Source organism: Microtus oregoni, unplaced genomic scaffold, assembly GCF_018167655.1.
Source record: "Microtus oregoni isolate MIOR12 unplaced genomic scaffold, Mior012 000072F_ref0000427, whole genome shotgun sequence".
NCBI classification, from domain to species: domain Eukaryota; kingdom Metazoa; phylum Chordata; class Mammalia; order Rodentia; family Cricetidae; genus Microtus; species Microtus oregoni.
The window spans coordinates 5,566,908-5,585,754 of NW_024543979.1; positions in this window are offsets into that span (position 1 = coordinate 5,566,908).

An 18,847-nucleotide genomic window follows, 5' to 3' on the forward strand; every position below is an offset into this window, starting at 1 on the left:
TATGAATTTATAATTTAAAAGGGCAATATGTTGGACAACCTAACCATCAAAAGTTTCAATAGCCTCTTTACTTACAGCATGTACAAGGTTTTACAAGACTTATATGATTTCCCTCCCACATCACTATCTTTTAATCTGGGGATTAGTCTTGTCCTCAATATTTTTTTTTCTAAAAAAATATGGTTTGATAATAGGGCTAAGAATGTGGCACTTTTAGAAATGGTACAGTCTTTACAGACTAAAACTAAGTCTCTCAAAAAAAGAGGTCAGAACTCTGAAGAAGGATACAAACAATTTAACTAACAAAACTCAGTCAACTGGGGTACTTTTAGAAATGGTACAGACTGATAGTAATTTATTTAAAGGAAAATTCAATACTCTGAAGAAAGATATAGCCGATTTGGCAAGTAAAACCCAATTAATGACAGCAGGTGCTGAAACATTGAGATAATCCATACTGTTGAAAGTATTAATCATACTCTGTCAAAGGGGTATGACAGATTGACTCATAGAATGTCTCTCTAGGAAGGTAATATGCATGCAATGAAGATTATGTTCAAAAATGAGACATTATCTCTACCTGACAGACTTCATAAATTGGAATCCTCAATAAGGGCATTAGAAAAGAACACTGGACAGGAGATCCAGACTTTACAAAAGGCAGTGGTAAATAGATTTGAAAAGATTGAGGAATGTATTGAATTTGATAACCAGGAAAAAAATGTACAAAGACAAAATGTAGCCTCATTGGTATGTAAAAATCTCTGAGATAACTTCCCCAGAGTTTTCCCTGCCTTTCCAGTAATAATATCAAAAAGAGTATCTGGCCCCAAGTACCTAAGGTTGTCAAAGAATATACATGGGAGCCCATATGTATGTCTGATCTAAAGGAAATTAAACAAGCAATTGTAGCTTATGGACTACATTAATCCTTTGTTAGGGAACTGGTCAAAATGTTGGCTTCCAGTAACAAAGCAACACCACAAAACTGGGCTCAGTTAATCTCAGCAGTCCTAGAAAATGGACCACAGTTACTTTGGAGGTGCTATTTTAAGAAAGCAACTTGAATTTTAGAGCAACAGGAAAAAGCAAAAGGACTTGAGATCTCCCTAGATCAAATTCTAGGCAAGGAACTTTATTCTGATTCTAAGGATCAATCTTTTTATGATGAACACACCATGTCCCTATGTAGCACAGCAGCTTTAAAGATTTGGAATAGGATTCAGAAACCAGAAAGGAGAACTGAATCATATCTTAAGGTTAAATGGGGTCAGAGAGAAACTTTTAGTGACTTTTTACAAAAACTAACAAGAGCTGTGCAAATAGGGAACTGACCCAGAAGATAGATGTATAGTAATTGAAACTTTGGCTTATGAGTATGCCAACATAAAATCCAAAAGGATCCTTGGGCCTTTAAAGACCAGATCAGCACGCATGGATGAATGGGTCTTGCACACAATGAAAGTTGAGACACTTGACTATGGAACTGAAGCTTTAGTAGGAGAAGCAATTTCCAATAGTAAAAGAAGACATGAAAATACCAAATGTTTTAATTGTGGTATAATGGGTCATCTGAGAAGGGATTGTAGACAAGGGGTTCCTAGGAATAATGGTTCCTATGGAAGTGGCAAAAATAGGAGGACTCAGCCTTTAGATATATGTAGGAGGTGTAGCAAAGACCAACATTGGACCAATGAATGTAGGTCAATGAAAGATAGACAAGGCAACCAGTCATTCCCAGTTACTGTGAGGAAAGTGTCTCATCAAGAAAATTAAAAACTCCAATGCCTGCTATGAAAAACAATACTGTTCTGAATGATGAAATAAATGTGGAGGATGACTCAAAAAACTTCAGTAGAACATAGGAAATGTATATTCTGGCTGACTTCTATAAATGATCAAAGACCAAAGCAAAGAGTGTGTGTAAATGGCATTTTAATTGAAGGCTTACTAGACATGAGTGCAGATATAAGTATCATTATTCCAGAACCTTGGCTTCTGAATTGGCCTCTTCAAGAGGTAGATGTTCAGTTCCTGGGAATTGGAACCCTATATCAGGTAAAACAAAGCACAAGATGGGTTGAACGCATAGGGCTAGAAGGGCAAACAGGAAGATGGAGGCTATATATAGCCAATATTGCAATGAATTTGTGGGGTTGTGAACTATTGTAGCAATAGAATACCCAGATTCACATTCCTATAGCCCCCAAAACTTAACGTTTCTGGGGAGAATATTAGAAGATACTATAGACGACAGTCACCAGCCAGTCAGACTGTACAAGAACACAAAGCAATTGATGAACCTTCAGAGGTATTAATAGCCCTGTCTTTAAAATGGTTAACTGAGAAACCATTATGGGTTAAGCAATGGCCTCTAGTTAAGGAAAAGCTAAAGGCATTAGAACACCTGGTACAAGAGCAACTAGATGCTCGACATACTGAAGAATCTACCAGCCTTTGGAATTCTCCTGTATTTGTTGTTAAAAAGAAATCTAGAAAACGGAGAATGGTGAGAGACCTTAGAGCTATCAATAAGGTTATTCAACCTATTGACCCTCTACAATCTGGAATTCCTCTGCCTTCTCTATTACCAAAGGGATGGCCTCTCATAGTTATTGATTTATAGGATTGTTTCTTCACTTTTAGAGGAGAAGGATAGAGAAAAGTTTGCCTTTACAGTGCCTACTTATAATAATTCTCAGTCTACTAGGATATATCAATGGAACGTCCTCCCATAAGGAATGCTCAATAGCCCCACCCTGTGCCAATACTTTGTCAGCCAGCTATTTTAAATAATATGTAAGCAATTCCCTAAGGTTATAATCTACCATTGGAAGATATTTTGTTATCTGATTCAAATACAGATACTTTAGAAAGGATGTTTGAAGAAGGAAAGAAAGTCTTGCCTAAATGGGGATTACAAATTGTTTCTGAAAAGATTCAAAGAGGAGATTCTGTTACTTACTCAGCTTACAGAATAAGTTTACAGAAAATTACAGCAAAAAAAGGCACAAATTAGGATAGACGTGTCATGAACTCTTAATGACCTTTAAAGATTGTTAGGGGACATTTCCAGTCTATAACTGGCAGTTGGGTTAACACCTGATCTAATAATCCATTGTAAAAAAAAAAAAAAAACCTTAGATGGTGATAAAGACTGGAATAGTCCCAGAGAATTAACAGCTGAAGTGAAAAAGGAATAGATAATTGTTGAGGAGAAATTACAGGAGGCACATGTGGATAGGGTGAATTCAAATCCTAATTGTATTGTAGTCATATTGCCTTTCAGAATTTCTCCTACAAGAATTTTAATGCATGGGGTGATATTATCTTAGAATTGATCTTTTTACCACATAAACCAAGTAAAAAATTAAAAACTTACATGGGAAGGTCTCTGAATTAATTATAAAATTAATTCAGACTTTGTCAATGTGGAGGTATAGACCCAACAGAGATTATAGTGCCTTTTACTGCTGATGAAATAAAAGAGCTATAGGAAGACAATGAACTCTGGCAAAGTGTTTGTGGTAATTTTTTTGGGAGAAATTAATAGCAATTATTCCAAAAGTGATAGACTCAACCTTATAAAGTGAACTTCTTGGATGCTTAACTGAATTGTACGTCATGCTCCAAAGCCCATACATTTTATATTGATGCAAATAAATCAGGGAAGGCAGGTTACAAATAAAAATAATTAAGTAAGGTAGAGCAAAGCTCATAATTCTTAGTACCATAAGAATAGCATACAATTCTACATTTTGGACAGAATTATAAGGGCTTTCTTCTAATTTACTTAAATCTCTTAATTTGTAACCTCCCCTTAACATTTTTTTTGCATCAGAATAGAATATAGGGGCTCCAGTTATTGCTGTGTCCCATACAATGTAAGGAAGGATCCAAGTAGATCTCTTTATAATGTCAATTCTATTGCTTTTGGGATAGTTGTTATTAATCTCTCCCCAGAAATTAGCATAAGCTCTTCATTGTTTTTGCATTATTTTTTAATTTCATTATTAATAAAAGGTACTATCATCTCTGCTAGGTTTATTTCTGCTAATTGATGAAGTCTCAATTTTCCTTTTATAATCAGAGACCTTTTTCACTTAAGTGCTTAATTTTTTGCTTGGTTATAGAAGTCGGCCAAAATATACATTTTCTCTTTTATATTAATTTTTTTGATTCATCCTTTACATTTACTCCATCACCTAGTATGGTTTTTTACAATCGTCACTGGATTTTTTAATTTTCTGGTGAGACATATTTTTCACAGTGACTTGGAATGAATGGACCATATTTGACCAGGCATACTAACTATGAGAGACACCCACCCCAAGGAGTTTCCCAATGGTAGTGGGTTGTCTTTTTTATTTCTTGTTGATCTACATTCATTGGTCCATTGTTGGCCTTTGCCACATCTTCTACATAATCCTGAAGTTTGAGGTCTTCTATTTTTTATTAATCAAATTAATTTACCTTCTTTATAATTTCCAGATAAGTGTTGTAGGTGTAATAATCTTTATTGGCCAGTTGTTGTGGTTGTAGGCACAGGTCAAAAAGACACAGCAGTGGCAGCAGTCGTGATGGTGTGAGCACAATCCCAATGTGATACCACAGTGGAGACAGTGGCTGTGGTAGCATTAAGGCTGGTCCTACATCAGTACCTGAATTACCTGAGACTTAAATACTAATAAATATAGTTAATTAATTAAGAACACCACATCCGTATACAGAGAAGGTTTGATTTGGGTAGAATATATATATATAAAACAGAGTTTTTAGGCAGTTGCAAGTCACAAGGTTACTTGCTGGAGCTCGGGCTAGGCATTTGAAGATCCGAACTGATTATGAAATCCAGAGTAGCTCCTGACCCCAAACACAGAGCTGGCCTGATTAGAGTAGGCCTGGCAGAAATCAGAGAAACTGTGGAGGAGTTTCTAGAAAAAGCTACTTAGTTGGTAGGACCAAGCCAAACAAGCAGGCCGGTGGGAAATTGCCAACCCACCACACTGCACAGCTGCACAGCAGAGTGATAGTTCAGCTGTGGATGGGGTAGTTGAGCTATGATAAAGAAGGTGGGAAAAGGCTACAGATCTTCTGGGTAGGGTCTGGCAATGGCATGGACTCTGGCCACTTAGGCACCAAACTGTTGCTGTACAAAGTACTTCCACACTAGCCCAGAATTGAGTATAAGAAATGTTTATTCATTAAGGGGCAAACTCATAGAAAGAGTAGCAATCTGCAGTCCCCTGTGTGTATAGGGAATAGGAATGGAATCCAACAGCCAAGGGAGGGGTCCATGCACACACTTTTATGCCTGCATTTACAGTACATGAACCCATGCCCAAAGTGGGCCAGTATCTGAAAAGCTATTGGCTGAAGGAGTTCTCACAACAGAGAATGATTGAAATGCTTTATATACATAGGATTGTCAAAATTTATTAAATAAAAATTACAAATATAAAAAGGAATGTTTTGTGTACAGTATCTAATGAAGATTTTTCTTTCCTCTTTCTTTTCTTCTTTCTTGCTTTCTTGCTTTCTTTCTCCTTTTTTCAAGATAGGGTTTCTTGCTGTAATAGTTTTTATGGTCATGGAACTAGCTGTTGTAGACCAGGCTGGCCTCAAACTTACAGAGATTCACCTGCCTCTGCCTCACAAGTTCTGGGATTAAAAGCGTGTGCCACCATAGTCAGGCTTTGAATACTTTTTTTTAAAAATTTGGCCTCTATTAGGCTGTAAATCACCAATGGTTCTTTTTTTAAAGTTCACAAGATAGTAACAAACTAAATTAAAAATAAAAGACTCTAAGCGCCAAGGTAATGCTATTAAATACTGCATGATATTTCATCTCATCACTAATAATCATGAGATGCAATCAAATTTCTTTTATACAGAAAAGGAGAATTTGTTTTAGAGAACCTTTCATTCATTACAATTTTACATCTTCATCTTTACAGTGAGAACATAACCTATCATCTACCAAATGAATCCATCATTGGTCATTTTCTGGTCATTAAAAATGTATTGATTCTGTTTCAAAAGCATGGTTCTAAAATATGTTTTGTAAACCTACGTTACTTCTAAGGTTAAAAAAACATCAATGAACTTGGTGTGGAGGTGTAATCTTATAGTATCATCACTTGGGATGTGGAAAGATCAGGAGGTCAAGGTCATCCTCAGGTAGATAGTATGCTTGAGGCCACCCTAGGCTATGAAAGAAACAACTTTAAAACAAAACAAATACAAACAAACAAAACCCATACATAATGAGTGTTCATAAAAAATTTTTATGAGCTCATTAAATAAGATTTGTGGGCCGTGTTTTCGAGTTTCTGTTACTTTAATGAAACACCATGAACAAAAAGCAAGTTCTGGAAAAAAGAGTTTATTTGGCTCACTTCCACATCATTGCTCATCACCACAAGAAGTCAGGTTAGGAATTAAAATGGCAGAAACCTGGAGGCAAGAATTGATGCAGAGGTCATGAAAGGGTGAAGCTTGCTAGTTTATTTCACATGCCTCCTTTAGCCTTTGTTAAAGAAGCCAGGTCCAGCAGCCCAGGGGTATCCTCACACAGTTTCGGGGTCCTGCCCATTGATCACTCATTTTAAAAATGGCCTAACACTGGATCTTATGGAGACACTTCCTCAACTGAGGATGCTTCTCTGGTTTGCCTAACTTATGTCAACTTAAATACAGCCAGATCAGGTGGATACTTCTCTGCAGTGATGTAATAGCTCAGTCTTGACTGGGGGCTTTGGCTAAAGTTGCAGTAAAAAGACAGGAATCTTTTGATATGAAATGACTCTTGTGACATTTCAGGGGGACTCGGATATGAAAAGTCACTTAAGCTCTACGTTAAATCAGGGTATAGAATTTGGCAAGAAACTCTCCTGAAGAAAATTGCGGAGACACAGATGTGGGGGCCCTGACTTGTACATCAGCATCTGTAGAAACTGCCTCTTGCAATACTTGCCGACTCCTATATCTGCTAGTGCCAAAGATCCTTTGCAGCCCTAGATATTTTAGACTATGGTTTAGTAGCTGAATCTTCACCTCACTGAAGATTTATTTCCCTTGGATTTCTATAATTGATATTCATAATATGTTCATTCAACCCTTTTCCATAACAGGACACTACTCATCGTTAGTATAAGTGTTTTAAAATATCTTACAAACTGATGCACAATGTAACAACAGTTCCAGTTTGGCTCTTGGTGCAGACTCGGTGTGCCCCTAGATCTTCCCACTTCCCTTTCAGTGTTCCTTCTATCCCATCTGCATTCCTTTCTGACTGTGTGGACCCACAGACTTTCTCTAGCAGGGCCCCACAGCTGCCACCCTAGGCAGTGTTCAGGTAAGGGACCTTCATATTCCTTCCTCTCCTCCATTCTGGTCTCTCTAGGTCAGTCCTGCTGCAGCCTGTCCACATGAACCACACCACTCATTCAGCCCATCTCCACCCCTTAGAAACCCAGTCTTTGTTATTAACCCAGAGGTATTTACTGCCACCCTGGCAGTATTTTCTTCTAGCCAAGCTCTGTTCCTCGGTGAGTATCTGCTGACTTATGGAACAGCTCTCTCTCAAGGTCCTCACAGTTCTCACAATAGGCTGGAATGTAGCAACCACACAGCTGCCACGCATGGCTGAATGCATAGTGGGCTACAGCAACAGGAAAGACATAATACACACACAGTGAAGACAAGACCAGATATTTACACCAAGAAACACTTTAAATGTTGTAACTATATTCTTAGATCCATGTACAAAAAAATCCAAACATGACCAATAAAGACATGCTTTCTCCAGTCCAGCAACCCTATTAAAAACCTGAAAACTGTTCTATCACAAGATCCAGCTAGAATACTCTTGGGTAAATATTCAAGGGACTCTACATATTACTACAGTGGTACTTCCTCATCCACATTCATGGCTTCTCTGTTCATTAGACCCAGAAATTGGGAACAGCTTTTATTGCTTATTATTAAGAGTTCAGCTCCAAGACGTCAGCACCAGGTTATGAGAGAAAACCCAGAAATGTGGCAACAGCTTAGAAAATGTTGCTGTTTATCTAATAATTAGATATTTTTATCGGGGGGGGGGAATAAAGAAACAGAGATGTTTTCTGGGGGTAATTTCTCTTTTGTTTCATCTTAAATCCTCTCTGAGAATCTCTGTGTCCACATTGCTACCTAATTGCTTTCACAGGTTCTGAATTATCCCTGCCTAGTTTCTCCTGCTCACAGCTGTGCCCAGTTCACTTCTTCTCTGTTCAGTTCTCCTCTCACTGCTCTCTGCCTAGTTCTTCTTCTCTGCTCTTCCTCTACCATAATTTCCTCTCTCTCCCCTCTGCTGTGTCCTTTTGCTGTTTTCCTACATCTCTGCCTTCTTGCTCTCTGCCTCACTGTCTTCTTCTCTCTGCTGGCTCCTGTCACAGCCAAACTCTGAACAATACAGGTTGTTTTTCAGTGTCCTACACAAACTCAAAATATAAGTTAAGTCACACGGTTTCTCTCAAGCTAGGAACATCACAATGACCCATACACATAGTTCTAAGTTGGTGACAATTCTCAGATGGATAATGTCACTGGAAATAGACTTAACAGTAGCAATTATTTAGCTGGCCCTCAAACCTGATCTTGGAACTGTGTGCGGACTAACGTTGTTTCAAGCTTTGGCTTTGAATCAGCATAACAATACTGGGGGAATAACCTTGGGTATCTATCTATGGGGGCAACCAACCTGCTGTGAATCTGCTCTCAAGTCTAAAGTTAGCTGTCTTTGTAACTGAAAATTATTATTTCTGTTCATCAGTATTATGTAACTTAAGCAGAATCATCATCTAGATTATCCACAGCTATATGTGTTCCCAATACATGGAATATATATGTGAGGTTAAACACACAAGTAGTGAGAATACCCCCAAAGCTGTTATTAGGGAAGAAACAAGTTCTTTAAGAACAAATGAAGTGATTCATGAAAAAAATTATAGGCAGAAACAACCGATTTTCATAGTCAGTGACCCCACAGCATTGCCAGGTGGGGTTTCCCACCAGGGAATCATACATCTGATGGTAAACGTGCTGGACACTAATTTTCACCTGTTGTATCCTCCCATGACAGCTCTTTACAAGACTTGATGTTCATCAACTGATAAATGACTACTGAAAATGTGGAACATTAACACAATAAAAAATTATTCAGTTGTTAAGAAAAAATGAATTATGTAATTTTCAAGTAAATGAATGCTCTATAAGCCCTAATTCTGAGTGAAGTAAACCAGATGCCCAAAAGACAAATACTGCATGTTTTATCTTTTATGTGGATGTTGGCTTTTAAGATTTAAACATGTGTGCTTTGATTTGAATAACCGTAGAGGTTAGGCAGCTCTTACGGGACCAGGGAGGACCAAGTGATCTTTCAAGGAAGGAGAGAATAATGTTATAAAGAGGTAAATGGAAAAATAGAACAAGATGGGAGCAGATGAGAGGGAAACGTAGAGGACAGATAAGAGGAGGAACAATTGCTCTAAAGGTCATTTGAAAATCTATATGGAAATCTATTATTGTAGAAGCACCCTAAAATATGTATATATGAATGGAATAATAGTAGAGTCACCATAAAATAGAGGAGACGATGCTCTGACAATATATCTTATGTCACCAAGTAAACCTTGAGTTCCAGGAATGGATTACATCATGTTGAGCTGTTGACCAAAGGTGTTCCTGTAGATTTTCCTGAGCCTCATAGACTATTGTCAAGACTGTTGGTTGCTATCCATAACCTAAGAGTAGGACCCTATTGCTGAAGACTCCACTAACTTATGCCATTGAACCCAGAGAAATCAAGGAGTTATACAGTTAGAGGCTTTACCCCTACTGCTCATATTTATTATGCTGGAAGGTTCTTTGCATGCTCCTACAGGAGGAGAGTAATAATCAGTGTCCCCTAGCTATAAACTCTGTAATCTCCGGAAATAATCTGCCTGCAAGATATTTTTGGTACAATGGTGGCAAAAACATTATAAACATTATGGGGGCAACCAATTTTTTTTTTTAATTGGGCTTAAGGTCCACTACATAAAATGAAGTCTGTACCTGGCACTGTCAAGTGGCCAAGGACCTGAGACTAGATAGGTTCTGAGCCTGGGGGAATACCTACTACTACTTTTGGTTAAAGAAACATAGAATGATTTCGGATGACATATTGCTATAGCTATGGACTATAACATTATTCAGCTGTCATCAGAGAAACTTTTTATTGGAGTAGATGGTAATTTACAAAGAGATCCACAACTGAACAATGTGTAAAGGCTGAAAGACTTTGTAGCACACAGCTCTACATGGGATGTCTTCATTGAACCCCTTCCACTGAAGCTCAGAATTCTATGCAGAAGAGAAGGTATCACGGTTTTAAGAGCCAGAGGTGATGGATGACTTCATGGAAACAGCATCCCTTAGAAACAACAGGACCAATGCACATATGAACTTACAAGGATTGTGGCAGCATACAAAAGATCAACCACAGTTCAAGCCAGACAGGATCCCAGCACTGAACAGGGGAGGTGGACACAAAATCCAACACTAACCCAGAAGCTATTTGCAACTAATGCCTACTGAGAAAAGAAAAAAAAAACAGTTTTCTCCAATAAAGTGTCCCTGGGAACTATACTCCAGGGCAGGACTGGTACCCACGGGTAATTGACAACATTAAACAAATATCATGTTGATGTTGTACAGCTTTGTTTTGTTATTTATTGTCTAATTGGTTTTCTTTTTCTTTAGTTATTTTGCTTTTGTTATTGTTTTGTTTTTCTTTACTTTTGAGGCCAAGGAGAGAGAAACACAGTGAGAGCTACAATGTATTTAACTAGGTTGGTAGGAGGGAAGGATCTGAGAGGAGTTGGGGAAAGAGAAAGAATATGATCAAAATATATTGCATGGAAAATTAGTTTAAATAAAAAATAAGTACGGTTTGGTGAATTACTTTAAACAAGATGTTTTACAAACACCACTCTTGGTTAGGAAATGGGTAGTGACTAACACTTGTGAGGTAGTCATGCCCCTGTCTACTCTAGACTTGCTGTCTTCATGCATTGCTTCTGAAATGACACAAAGTACCCATCTCTGTTTACCATCAGAACACTGTTACAGCTTAGTTTTATCTTCTAGTATTTTTATCACAGATTCAAGTTTTCTGTCCACTACTCAATCAATTTATCTTTTCTCATTTTTTTTTGAGACAGTCTTATGCCCTTAGGACAAGCTTGCTTTAAATCCATATCCTTCTGACTGTGCCTCCTGACATGCTGAAGTTGTATGAATATTCTACTGCATTTGGCTTAATAGGCTTAATTTTCAAATAATTTTATGTATACAGAAATTGTAGAAACATGTCAATATCTAGTGGGTTGGGGTCCCTGAGTAAGGACCTCACACAAATCAGGACACAGGGGATACAGAGTATGAACAACTGCATAACAAGCTTTATTTTGTATGGCTTATTATACAGACTAAAAAGCATTGCTTCAACTCTTTAACCTTGGTTTACTCATGTACATGATCATGAGAAACTCTTACCTCACCTTGCACAAAACAATACCTCAATTGATAACAGTAATAAAAATGCAAAGAAGTACACAAAAATAAGGCGAAAAAAAGTATCAGAAGCAAAGCACTCTTTTATATCTGGTAGAGCATGAAGAACTGAACACAAAGGCCACTTCCTTATCCAGGGTACAGATTCTGACAGAACGTTTGAGAAATGGGCAGAGAAAGTTTGCTTTCATCTATGCTTGGTTTGCCAAGCAACCGTTTCCCAACTTTATCTCATCTGTCCCAGGATGAGCCTGCACTCTGTGCCAGTTCTTTGTCTCCACAATTTCCTCCTTTTTTATTTTTATTTGAAGTTAAAAGGAATTTAAACCATAAAGTATGTAAATTTTCTGCATTTGATCGAATACAAAACTGATACATAATCAAGAAAAAAACATAAGAATGATTACAATAAGCATACACCAGAGGTATGAAGAATACTTTGTAAGAATCCCTTAGGATCTAATCCTGTCAATTTTTCAGCAAAAATTTGTGCAATGGTGGAGGCATCTGAATCGGGAAATTATTTAGCAAAAGTAAATACTATATTATTCTGTAAGTGATTAATGAGTGATCAAGCAGAGGCATTGCCTAAAACATAACTTTGAATAACCTTCCATTCATGTAAAGAATCATTATAAGCCAAATAATTAATGCAAAAAGTGGTTGAATTCCAATCATAAGGCAAGGCCATTTGTTCTTGCAAAGATAAATATTTCTTTCCCAACCATCCCACAGTTTGCTTAAGTACATCATTCTCTGTCTGAAGTCGAGCACCTATTTGAGCTCGCTGAATCCAAAGTTCATGAAAGTCTTTATGACATTGCTCTACAAAGTGTTTTGCCTGCAAAGATGTATGTAAAGCAATACCAACCAGAGAAGCAGTAGCAACAACAGAAACAGGGTTAAGAATTACAGCTATAATTACAGTTATTACCTAACATGCACTTTGTTCATTTCAATATCTTTTTGAAGAATTCTACAACAATATAATCTAGAGGATTTTGAGCCCAAGAACGACCTAAATTTACAGGCAGCCAAATATGTGTATGCTGCTGTAATATCATAAGTGATTGAATATGAGGAATAAACTTGACAGAGGAATTAATACATGAATACAATCAACAATCATAACAACTAATTCCAGTTGTAAAAACTGATTCTTTCAACTAAAAATACATGTTAGTGGCACACAAGCAGTAACATTAGTACTTTTAAGAAAGGTAAATTTATAAGTAGAAGTGGATACTGCTGTTCCAATAAATGAGCCGTTAAAAAGCTAAACAGGTTTTAAGCCAGCTACAATCTTTCAAATTGCATCTGAATTGCATTAGGGGCTGTGAGTAAGGCAATGTGATTATCACTGATTCCTCCATCTCCCCATGCCAGGAGATGGTTTCCAATTATTTCATTCTTGACTTTATTCATCCTGGTAGCATTAAGCAAATTACAAGTGGTAATATTCTATTCAGAACAAGTGTTAGTAAATTGACCATATGGGCCCCAACTAATCCATTTATTTTGAATTATTTTGCCAAATTTGCCCAAACAAGTTTTCCAAACAAATGGCTGATATTTTAAACTATCATAAATAAAATCTGGACATATAGGATATGTCACCCATCCTGCAGAGAGACATGACCATATCCTCTCCTTTTCACCATTAGCAATGCAGGCTGCCATTCAGCATCTGTGACAATTTTGTATTCAATTTTTTCTTTTGGTAATGGGAAAATTATAGCAGAACTATCCAGGCCTGTCAAAGTAAGATATCGTTGTCTCCCTTGCTGAATTATATAGGCTAACATTTCTTCATAAGTTGTTACTGTTTTAGAAAATGTATGCTTTGTGTAAACCCATTCAAGGGGAAAATATCTTGAGCTAAAACACCTGTAGGATATTGAAAAGTATCAAATAATAATAATTTAATAGGTATGTTAGCTTGTACTCTACTCAAAAAGGCATTTTTAATATGCTCTTCAACTATTTTTAATTCTGCCTTAGTTTCTTTGGTAAGGTACTGGAGGCTATGTAATTCCAGATCCCCTTGACAAAGAAGCAAAATCTGACCGTTTTTTAGATTTTTTTAAACACGGTCATAACCTGTGAGGCTGGCACTACTTTCTGTTTCAACTTAGTGGCCCGTTTTTTCATTTGCTTTTCTAGCCCATCAAGTTTCTCCAAAACAGATTGCAGATCCAAACTAGTTTTCTTGATTAAGCTACTTTGGTCCTCCACAATTTGCTCTTTAGTTTTTTGATCCATGTCCAAATTTTTTACTGACAGAATAACATCCTTTCCCAGATCTGTCACTAACTGCTCTTCTGCCATAGCTTTGAAAACAGTAAAAATCATAGACTATGTAGACCAGAAATGGGCAGGTATTATCTCACCCTGTCTCACAGTTTTTCATCATTAGTTTTAATTCTTTGCTAAGCATCTCTATTTAAAGTGCCTTCTTCTGGAAACCAAAGATTATATTCCTTAATTACTTCTACACACATTTCTAAATCAGAAAAAGAAACAGAAACACCATGAGTTTTTAGTAAATATTTTAGCATAGCAAGATATGGAGAAGGCTTACCTTGTCCCATTACCCTGTAATAAAGATTAATTATCTGGTTAATGTTTTCAGACCCTTCCTGACTTTTCCTCTTCAGGGTCCCTGATTCAGATGCCACTTGTCAACGTCTACCATAGTGAGGTCCCTGGGTAAGGGTCTCACACAAAGCAGGACACAGGAGATGCAGAGTATGAACAACTGCATAACAAGCTTTATTTTGTATGGCTTTTTATACAGACTAAAAAGCATTGCCTCAACTCTTTAACCCTCATTTACTCACATACATGATCATGAGAAACTCCTACCTCACCTTGCAAAAACAATACCTCAAATAATAACAGTAATAAAAATGCAAAGAATTACATTGAAACAAGGCAAAAAAAGTATCAGAAGCAAAGCACCCCTTTATATCTGGTACAGCATGAAGAACTGAGCACAAAGGCCACTTCCTTATCCAGATTCTGACAGAGCGTTTTGCTGCAGGAGCCCCTTCCACTCCTTCTAGCCCATTGGGCACTGTCTCTTGCTTTAAAAAAGCAGCGGTAGCCCTGCTCTCATTCCTCTGCTTTCGGCTCCACTTCAGGCTGCTAGACTACGTTCCTGGTCATGCAGAGGGCTGTTGTCTAGGTCAGTGATCTATAAATTTTCCCCTTAAATAAATAACCCTTTTATTAATAATAGTTCCAACCTGGTGTGGGATTGTTTTGTGACTGATGCCTTCAACTTAAGAGAAATGGGCAGAGAAAGAATGCTTTCCTTTATGTTTGGTTTGCCAACCAACCGTTTCCCAACTTTGTCTCATCTGTCCCAGGAGGAGCCTGCACTCTGTGACAGTTCTGTGTCTCCACTGGAACACAGTATAGAAAGTTCTTGTGTTCCCTTTGCCAAGATTTTATCTATGTAGAAGTTTTCTTTGCCAAGGTACTCAGGTTAAAGGACACTAACATTGGGACACTGCTGTTCATTAAACAGAGCACTATGTTCACATTCCATCACTTTCTTATTACTCCTGTGTTGTTTGAAGATCTAATTTGTGTAGTAATAAGAGCGGCGGGGCTGCGTTCCCAGCACCCCAGCTGCCTGCTCGGCTAGCTTATGCCTGAAATAACAACACACAAACTGCATTCATTTAAACACTGCTTGGCCCATTCTCTTCTAGGCTAATTCTCACATATTAATTTAACCCATTTCAAATCATCTGTGTATGGCACCCCAAGGTACGCTTACCAGGAAGATTCTAGCCTATGTCCATCCTGGGTCGGAGCTTCATCCCGGAAGCGGGGCATGGCGTCTCTCTTAGGCATCTGCTCCCGAGAGGAGAGCTGTCAAGACTCTGACCTCACTTCCTCTTCCTCCCAGCGTTCTGTTCTGTTTACTCCTCCCACCTATCCTCTAACCAATAAAATGGGCCAAGGCAGTTCCTTTATTAGCCAATGACCTTCCTCCATCATTTCCCCTTTTTCGGTTTAAACAAAAAAAAAAGGCTTTAACTTTAACATAGCAAAATTACATATAACAAAACAGTTATCAAGTAAAAGTTACAATAATCTTTATCATAACTAAGGAAAACTATAACTATAACTAACTATTCTTAATTCCATCAAAAACTCCAGAAAGATACAATACTACCTAAGCAAACAGGAAAAAAGCAACTTTCAAAACTCTAGAAATGACAGAGACATCTTGCTGCCTGGACAATCACCCAAAGTTCCTCTGTACCGTTGGGACATCCATCTTCAGCCTTCAGGCCCATGCTATCCAGCAGACATTTCCATAAATCAGGAAAATTCAAAGTCAGTTCAGTCACTATATGTTGTGTCCTGCAGAATGTCTCGCAGACTCTTTCATGAATCAGGAACCCCGAAAGATCATCTCACCTTAGGCAAGTTCAGTAGTCCTCTCTCTGCGGGTTCTCTGTGTCCAGTTTATGCAATAGTCCAGGCAAGAGCAGTTTCTTGCCCAAATGGCTATCAAACTCCATAAGGTGCCTCTTCGATGCCCATCGTCCTCTTGAAGTACATTAGTGCTGCCAGGAGCAGAGTGTCTCATTGTCATGAAAAGTCCTCAGTTATTAAAACATTAAATGTCCTATTCTGTAATCTTTGAAAGACATGAAGAATGTCTATCTAAAATATATCTCTATATATCTAGAAAATCTAATTAACATGACTACAAGCTTTACTATTATCGATGATTATCCATTAACAACCTATATTTCTTAATTATACAGTACATATTTCAATGAACTACACAATCACAATACCTTAATCAAAATCAGAAACACTTATACATATAACAAAATTGACCTTAAATCTCTATCAATAAAGCAAAATCTATACTAATGCAAATTATTCATATCTATATCATATCCCCCTTTAAATGTAAAAGAATGTTTATAAACCATATTTGGGAACATGGGCGCAGTTTTTTCTCTCCAAACTGCTTCCTGCTGAATGGGGGCGTTGTTAATTAGGTCTTTCATGGTATAACCTGTGTGCTAGCTTTATCTCAGTTGGCAGTTGAGTGAAGCAATTGTTTGAAGGCGTTCACACCAACCCTTCAGGAGGGCGTGGTCCATCATACCAAATCAGAATAGAAGAAATGAACAGGGTGTCATCCTCTGTGAAAACAAAAGAAGAATCTCTTTTCCAAAGTATCATATCCTTTGATCCAAATTCAAAATATCTATGTTGGATTAGTTCAGCAGCATTTATAAATAAATATCTTTTAGCAGCTGTTGCTCCTTCCTCAGCATTCAAATAATTCAAAGAGAGCATAATAGCATACAGTATCAAGATTCTCTGTGTATTTTCCATCTTTGTACAGCTTTGTTTTAACCTCTATTTAGTTTATTTTTACTTTTAACTTTTTGCTTTTTGAGACAGGTTCTCTGTATCTTTGACCTGAAGTAACTCTGTAGACCAGGCTGTCTTTGAACTCTCAGAGATCCGCCTGTCTCTGCCTCCCAGACATTCGGGATTAAAGGTGTAAGCTACTACACCTTGAACTCACAGAGATCTGTTTGCCTCTGCCTTCTAGGCACTGGGATTAAAGGCGTGTGCTACCACACACAACAACTCTCTTCCTTTTTTTTTTGTTACTTTAAGAACTTTAAATTTTAGTCTGAATATATTTTTAACACACTTCAAACCATTTAGAAATTTTCTCTGTCGTTAAATCTCTCTTTACTGTATATCTCTCTTTTTTTCTGACCACATGAATCTTTAATTTACCAAGCAATCTCAGTAGGACTAAAGGCGTGGCTTTGCCAGCTAGATTCAGTCCATTCCTTAGCTTTACAGCCTCATGGCGGATATACAGGCTGTAGACATGTTTACTGCAACAACTGTATGGCATTTCAAGGTCCCTGCCAGCAAGCGAGCTTCAGCAGCCTGTGCTTGCAAACCGCACGAACCGCCTGCATAAAAGGGTCAGAGTTTGCCCTGGCAGGACAGCCCAGAAAGCCGGCATTTTTAAACGGCGCAGCTTTTTTCCTGCTATGGCTGAAAACCGAAAAGCATGCGTTCAGCTTTTCGTCAACACCGTTTAAGTGTTTTGTGGCAGGACCTCTTAATGAGCTGCAGGCTTTGCAGCTAAAGCTGAGTCAGGAAGCTTCTCTTAGAAGAAAGCGCATGCTTGCCTCTAACAAGCAGAGCAGACCCGAGAACACAGCGAGTCTAGTTGCCATCAAACAAATCGTAGCACTTTACTCCAAATGCTCTATTCAAAAGCTCTGTCTCCCGCAGGAGCCAGACAGAGATCGCAATGGAGGCACAGCCCCAGAAAGTCGCGCTTTAAAATGACACAGCGTTTTTTCTGCTACTGTTGCCGAATCAGGAAATCTCTCTACAGCACACCACCAACAAACAGCAAAAATCTGTGTTAAACTCTCTCTCTCTTATTTTTAAGCCTTCTCAGGTTTTTTAAGTGGGTTTAGTCCATCACGTGGGGCGCCAACTGTAGTAATAAGAGTGGCGGGGCTGCGTTCCCAGCACCCCAGCTGCCTGCTCGGCTAGCTTATGCCCGAAATAACAACACACAAACTGCATTCATTTAAACACTGCTTGGCCCATTCTCTTCTAGGCTAATTCTCACATATTAATTTAGCTCATTTCTAATCATCTGTGTATGGCACCCCAAGGTACGCTTACCAGGAAGATTCTAGCCTATGTCCATCCTGGGTCGGAGCTTCATCCCGGGAGCGGGGCATGGCGTCTCTCTCAGGCGTCTGCTCCTGAGAGGAGAGCTGTCGAGACTCTGACCTCACTTCCTCTTCCTCCCAGCATTCTGTTCTGTTTACTCCTCCCACCTATCCTCTAACCAATAAAATGGGCCAAGGCAGTTCCTTTATTAGCCAATGACCTTCCTCCATCAAATTTGTGATATACATTGCATCTGACTCCCATCATTAAAATAAAATATTTTTAGAAGTAAAAGGATCTAAGACCCTTGTGGCTGGATTCTGAGTATCATTTAGCACACGGCGGATGCTCTGCAGCATCGTTTCAACACTAGTCTAGAAGACATCTCTACACTGCTTTATCTTTGAACTTTACAGAAGAGGGTTTACCCTCATGACATTGGCTTATAGAATCATTGTAACTTACTCTATGTCCTGAATATCAAGGTGTGTTAGTTAGGGTTTCTATTTTGATAATATACCATGACCAAAACGAGTTGCAAAACAAA